This window comes from Castor canadensis, chromosome 12 (assembly GCF_047511655.1).
Source record: "Castor canadensis chromosome 12, mCasCan1.hap1v2, whole genome shotgun sequence".
In the NCBI taxonomy this organism is placed as follows: Eukaryota; Metazoa; Chordata; class Mammalia; order Rodentia; family Castoridae; genus Castor; species Castor canadensis.
The window spans coordinates 20,180,110-20,187,265 of NC_133397.1; positions in this window are offsets into that span (position 1 = coordinate 20,180,110).

Below are 7,156 nucleotides of genomic sequence, written 5' to 3' on the forward strand. Positions count from 1 at the left end.
TTCAGGAAAAGCAATTTTATGTAAAAATGTACAATCAAAGGATTGAAGGAAAATATCATGTAAGTATATTCTAAGGAAAAACTTTAAAAGAAATGGCTACCCCCATAGGTAATAAAAGTACTCCAGAAAGACATGTCTACAAAATACATGAAAACTAATCTAACATCTCAACACAAAAAAAGGGCATAGGACAATAATATAAGAAACATGTAACTCAGAATAATATAAGCAGTTGTGTAACAATGTAATTGTGAGAATTAGAAAACCACAAAGGAAGTAAGGTAATTCAGGAAGAATTAGAAAAGGTTATTTCAGAAATGTATACTAAACTAGAAAGAATATATAGTGGATAAAAAACAGATAATGTCTTAAGGCAAACAGAAGAAGAAAAAGGGGAAAAAATTAATAAGGAACAAAGAAATTTCTGACCGTGGCTAAGGTAAAGTAAGCATACTTTACCATATCTTTCCCACTGGCTACAAATAAAATCCTAGACAGAAAACATACAGCAATTATCAAAGGGCTCTGAAAAATTAAAAAGCCAGTAAAATGGGTAGGAAAATTAAGTCAAAGAATGACCTACACGGTGGTGACTTCCCTGAGTTTGCCTTATCAGCCCCTATTTCTTCAGGCAATCATAACCCCAGAAGAAAAACTCCTGTTAGACTGTCCAGATCCAACCCCAGATGAGCTCCAGGAATGAATCCATCTCCTCATGGAGGCAGTGGCAGTGATCAGGAAAGCATTCCTCAAGGTTCTCATCAGGCTCTCATCAGATCAGCAGAAAAGAAATTCTGGGAAGATGATTCCAGAAAGTAAAGAGCTTGAGAAAGAAGTCCTTTAAATTACTATTGAAATCCTGAGCTACACATGTAGAGAAGTGAGCAGGATCAAGAGAACAAAGGCTTTGAGATCTCAACTCTGATGTAGACCACCATCAGGTCCTTAGACTGACCCCAGGATGGTACCCATGCGGAACTGTATTAGTTTCCTATAGCTGCTAAAAAACTTACAAGTCGGAAGTGGTGAGGCATGCTTCTAATCCTCACATTTGGGAGGCTGAGGCAGGAAGATTGTGAGTTCAAGGTTGGCCTGAGCTACATAGCCAGTATCAGACCAGTCTGTATTTTATAGTGAGACCCTGTCTTTAAAAAAAAAGTTACCACAAACTTAGTGGCTTAGGGGCTAATATATTTATTATCTTATGGATCTGAACATCTTTATTCTAACATGGGTCTTAGTAGCAAAAATAAAGATATCAGCAGAGTTGTGTTCATTCTGCTACTCCAGGGAAGAATTTGTTTCTTCTGTCCACCTGTTGTAAGAACTCTTGTGGTTACGCTGAACCCACACAATAACCCATAATAATCTCCCATCTCAAGACAGTTGATCACTTCTGCAAAGTCCCTTTACCATGTAAGCTAACATATTCTCAGGTTCTGGGGAATACACCATGGATATCCAGGGGGAGCCACTATTCAGCTTACCACAAGGGATAGAAGAGAAAAACACTACAAGTTTTTTGAAAACTAAACTGACAGTAGAAACACAACCAGCAGAAAGTGGGCTAGGACTTTTGGTCTGAACCTGACCCAGGTTGACTGCTGAAACAAAAAGACCAGCAGGACTTACAAGACTGTAACAGAGCCCAGCCTCTCATAAATAATATTCAAAATGTCTAGGACACAATCCAAAATTACTGCATATTAAAGATCCAGGAATACATTAAACAACCCTCAAGAGAAAAAGCAATCAAGAAATATGAACCAGGGGCTGATGGAGTGGCTCAAGTGGTAGAGTGCATGCCTAGCAAGCATGAGGCCCTGAGTTCAAACCCCAGTGCTGCCAAAGGGGGAGGGGGAGAATCACCAACCACAAGATTGTTCAGATGCTGAAACAATAATTTTTTAAAATTAATAGAAATTATTCTTCAATGTGAACAAGAGAGACAAATTTATAAAAATGAACAGAGCCTCAGGGACCTGCAGCAGAATACTGAAAGGTACAGCATTCATGTCAGTGAAATCTAAAGAGGAGAGAAATTCTTCTGCACAAAGAATTTGAAGAAATGACTGAAAACTTCCTAAACTTGGTAGAGTACATAAACTTACAAAGATCAGCAACCTCCAAACAGGATAACCTCAAAGAAACCCATGTCCAGATACAATGGCTGAGGTGGGGACGTGACTCAGTGGTAGAGCACATGCCGAGCATGTGAGGCCCTGGGTTTGATTTCCAGCACTACATTCACACAATCTAGACATCTCCAATGGATACAAATCAGACAAAGAAAAAAACAACAGCCAGAGAAAATACATCACACATAAATAACAACTCAAATGACTACTGTGAAGCTGGGTATCGTGGTACACGATCCCAACTACTCTGGAAGCTGAGCCATGAGGATGGCAAGTTCCAGCCTAGGCTAGGGTACATAGTGAGATCCTGTCTCAAAAAATTAAAATCAAATGAAATATCAAGAAGACAATGAAAATAAAAGCAACAGTGAAAAGCATTTAAGAATGGACTAAAGAGACCATTAAGGAGTTAGGTGCATCTCAAGCTGCTGCCTGTGAGTATGGAACTCTTGAACTAGGCCCAAGTCTGCAAAAACATCAACATCCTTTAATGAATGTTAAAACTGTAATTGTCCCAGATGAAATTTTCACCTACAGACAGTCTTAGCTGTCAATCATGTGTAGCCTACTGATGTGTCACCTGGCACTAAGCTAACTTTCTGCACCAATCACCTTCCTTTTTAAATGACTTGTAATGTTGCCTGGAATCTCCTTTGTCTTCTATTTCTCGGTTCCTTTAAAACCCCTGTACCATCTGAACTTCTGTGGAACACTCATTCAGAGGTATCTGAGTCTGTGTCTCCTGAATCACAATTCCCAAGACTCCAAATAAAGTTCTGACTTGAGTTGATCGACATTATGAATTTCTCATCAGAAACTATGATGGCTAGAAGGCCATGAAATAACATTTAAAATGCTGAAAGAATAGAACTGTCAACCAGGATTCTATGTCTGGTGAATATATCCTTCAAAAATAAAGGTAAAATAAAGATTTTTCTCTGATGAAAGAAAATGAAGAATTTGTCATTTCTAGACCTGTTTCAAAGAAATATTAAAGGAAATTCTTTAGGTAGAAAAAGAAATGAAACCTTGGACTTTAGCAATGAATATCTGTATAAATATAGTAAGTTATTTTTTACTCTTATTTTTTAAGCACTAAAAAATATTTGTGACTGTTGAAAGAAAAGAATTATAACATTGTCTGATGGAGTTTTTGAAATACGAAAATATTATTCATACAACTATGGCATATGGCTAAGAGAATTCTATATTTTGTATAAGATAGAAAAATATTAATTTTAAATAGATTGTGAAAACTTATATATAAGTGCCAGAGAAACTCCTTCAAGGGGTACAAAGAGACAGGCAGAAAAAGCCAACAGATAAAGTGGAATGTTAAAACTATTTAAATAACTCAAAAGAGTCCAGAAGAATAAACAATGGATGAGAAAAACAGGAAATATATAATAAAGTAGTAGAGCTAAATCCAAATACATCAATAATTACATTAAATGCAAAAACCTCCTCACACACATTAGGATAGCTACTATTTAACACCCTTGCCTATCTCCTTCCCTCCCACTCACAAAAAAAAAAAAAAAAAAAAAAAAACAAGTGTCAGTGAGATTGTAAGAAATTAGAATCTTGTGCTAAATGCCAGTGGCTCACGCCTGTAATCCTAGCTACTCAGGAGGCAGAGATCAGGAGGATTGAGGTTCAAAGCCAGCCCCAGGCAAATAGTTCTCGAGACCCTATCTCAAAAAACCCAACACACGCACACACAAAAGGGCTAGTAGAGTGGCTCAAGTGGTAGAACGCCTGCCTAACAAGTGTGAAACCCTGAGTTCAAGACCCAGAACCATAAAAAAGAAAAAGAAAGAAATTAGAAACTGTGCCTGTTGGCAGGAATACAAAATGGTGCAACTGCTAAGGAAAACAGTATGGTAATGACTTAAAAAGTTACAAATGGAATTACCATATGATAACAGAAATTCCACTTCTGAATGTATACACAAAAGAAATTTTAAAAGGGACTTAAAGAGATATTTACAGCATTATTTATAATAGCCAACAACCTAAACATCCGCTAAAGGATAGACGGATAAACAAAATGTAGTTTACACATATAATAGAATATTATTCACCCTTTAAAAAAAGTACATTGTGACAGGTGTTACAACAGGGATGAACCTTGAGGATAGTATGCTAAGTGAATAAATCAGTCATGAAAGTTAAAATACTGCATGATTGCATTTATGTAAGAAACCAAGAAGAGTTGAATTCAGGCCAAGCATGGTGGTGCACAGCTATAATCACAGCATTTGAGAGGATGAGACAGGAGAACCATGAATTCCAGGCAGCCAAAGCTACATAGTAAGACTGAGTCTAAAAACTAAGTGAATTACACCCCAGGCAGGACACATAGAAATGAGGCCAACCCCTCCCTGCCGCATCCCCTGCTGCCTTGGGGTACTCCCAAGGTATGAAAGGTCCAGACAGATGTCCTACGAGTTTGGGGCACGAGGTGGTGGCCTTGATGTATCCTGAGGCCCCTGTACCTTGGGCCCAAGAGAGCTGAAGCTCAGCTCCATGGCTTCCTGGAGGGAAAAAAATGATAAATATGTTAATTAACTAAAAGAAAATAAAAAGAATAGTCAAATTCATAGAGACAAAAGGTAGAAAGATTTGGAGGTAAGAGGATCATAATTTGAGTTCAAAGCAGGCGAAAATCAACAAGGCTATCTCAAAAACAATCTGGGTCACACCTGTGGTCCTAGCTACTCAGGAGGCTGAGGTAGGAGGATCCCACTGAGATCAGCCTAAGCAAAAACACTAGACCCTATCTGAAAAACAAACTAAGAGCAAAAACAAAACAAAACAGAAACCAAAAACCCACAGGACTAGGGTCGTAGCTGAAGTGGTAAAGGGTTTGCCTAGCAAACATAAGGCCCTGAGTTCAATCCCCAGCACCACCAGGAAAAAAAGTAGAAAGGTGACTGTGAGGGAGGGAGAGGAGAGAGAGTGAGTAGTTATTGTTTAATGAGTATAATTTCAGCTTTAGCAGATGACAGAACTCTGGAGATAGATGGCAGTAACAGTAGCATAACAATGTGAATGGCTTACTGCCAGTGAACTATACACTTAAAAATGGTTAAGATGGTAAAGTTTATGCTATGTGTATCTTACCACAATTGAAAAAATATATATTAAGTGTAAATAAAGCACCAATTAAAATAACAAAATAAAAATATTGTTAGATCTTAAAAAACAAAACATCCAGCTATAATTATAAGTTACAAATGTTAATATCTAGATAAATTAAAAGTAAAATGATGCAGAGTGTTGAGGATAAAGACAAGCCACTAACTGTAAGAAAATATCTGTAAAACGCTTCTTTGATAAAGGACTGGTATCCGAAACATACAAAGAACTCTTAAAACTCAACAATAAGAAACAACCCAATTAAAAGACCTACAGACACCTCACTATCTATAAACAGCAAATGCACACATGAAAAGATGTTCAAATTCATAGCTTAGGAAATTGCAAATTAAAACAATGAGATAGCATTACACACATATTAACATGGCCAAAAATCCAAAATAGAAGTGGAACAGGAACTCTTTCACTGTTGGTGGAAATGCAAAATGGACAGTCACTTTTGAAGACAGTTTTCAGCTTATGAAATTAAACATACCATACCATTTTCATATAACCCAGCAAACACAATACCTGATATTTATACAATGAACTGAAAACAAGCAAATGAACTGAAAACATCTACATGTGAATATTTATAGCACCTTTATCCATAACTGCCAAAACTTGGAAACAATCAAGATGTACTTTAATAGGGGAATGGACAACAAACTGATCTATTCAAATAGTGGGTGTTACTCAATGCCAACAAGAAATGGTCTATTGATCTACCAGAAAAACATGAAGAAATCTTACATGTATATTGCTAAGTGAAAGAAGCCAATCAGGCTGCATATTTGTATTATTCTAAGAAAAGGCATTCTGGAGAAGGAAAACTATCCAGGCAATAAAAACATTCAGTGTTTGCCAGTGGAAGGAAGGGAAGAATGAAGAGATGGAACAGGAACACAAGGAATATTTAGGGCAATGAAACTATTTTGAATGATACTGCAGTGATGGATACATGGCATTATACATTTACCAAAGCCCATGGAATGTATGACACAAAGAGTGATTCCTAAGGCAAACTTTAGTTAATGATCTATCAATGGTTAGGGTTAGAGAAAAAAGTAAAAATAAAAAAGATACATCAATATTTATTCATCAGTTTTAGTAAATGTATCATACTAACTATGTATAATGTCAATAATGGGGAAATGGAAGGGGAAAAGTTAAAAGGAAACTACACTCAAGTTTTCTAAAAATCCAAAACTGCTTAAAAAAAGTATTAATTAAAAAAATTATTGGCTCACGCCTATAATCCTAGTTTCTTGGGAGACTGAGATTAGGAGGATCGCAGTTTGAAGCCAGCCCAGCAAATAGTTTGTGAGACTCCCGCTCCAAAATAACCACAGCAAAATGGGCTGGAGGTGTGGCCTGAGAAAAAGAGTCCCTGCTTTGAGAGCATGAAGCTCTACTTCAAATTCCAGTCCCATCAAAAAAAAAAAGAATTGTGCTAATGGAACACCCATTCTATTTAACAGAAAGAGATGTACAATCACTAATAAATAAGCCAATTAGATATTTAAACTGTTTTTTGACACAAATGGAAAACTGAAAGGCTAGATGAAAAAGAGTTAAATGATAGGAAAAGGTATACTGTCCAAATACTTTTAAAAAAAAAAAGACTGAAGTAGCTGAATTAATAAAGCAGACTTCTAAATAGTGCAATTACCAGAAATAGAGTACTGCATAATGATAAAAGGTTCAGTTCACCAAGAACACAGAATAATCCTGAATGTGATGCAACTAACAATAGACCTCAAGACACATGAAGCACAACTTAATAGGACTGAAAGGAGAAACAGACAAATCTACAATTATCCTGGAGAGTTCACCACTCCTCTCGAAGTAACTGATATGAGTAGATGGAAAATCAG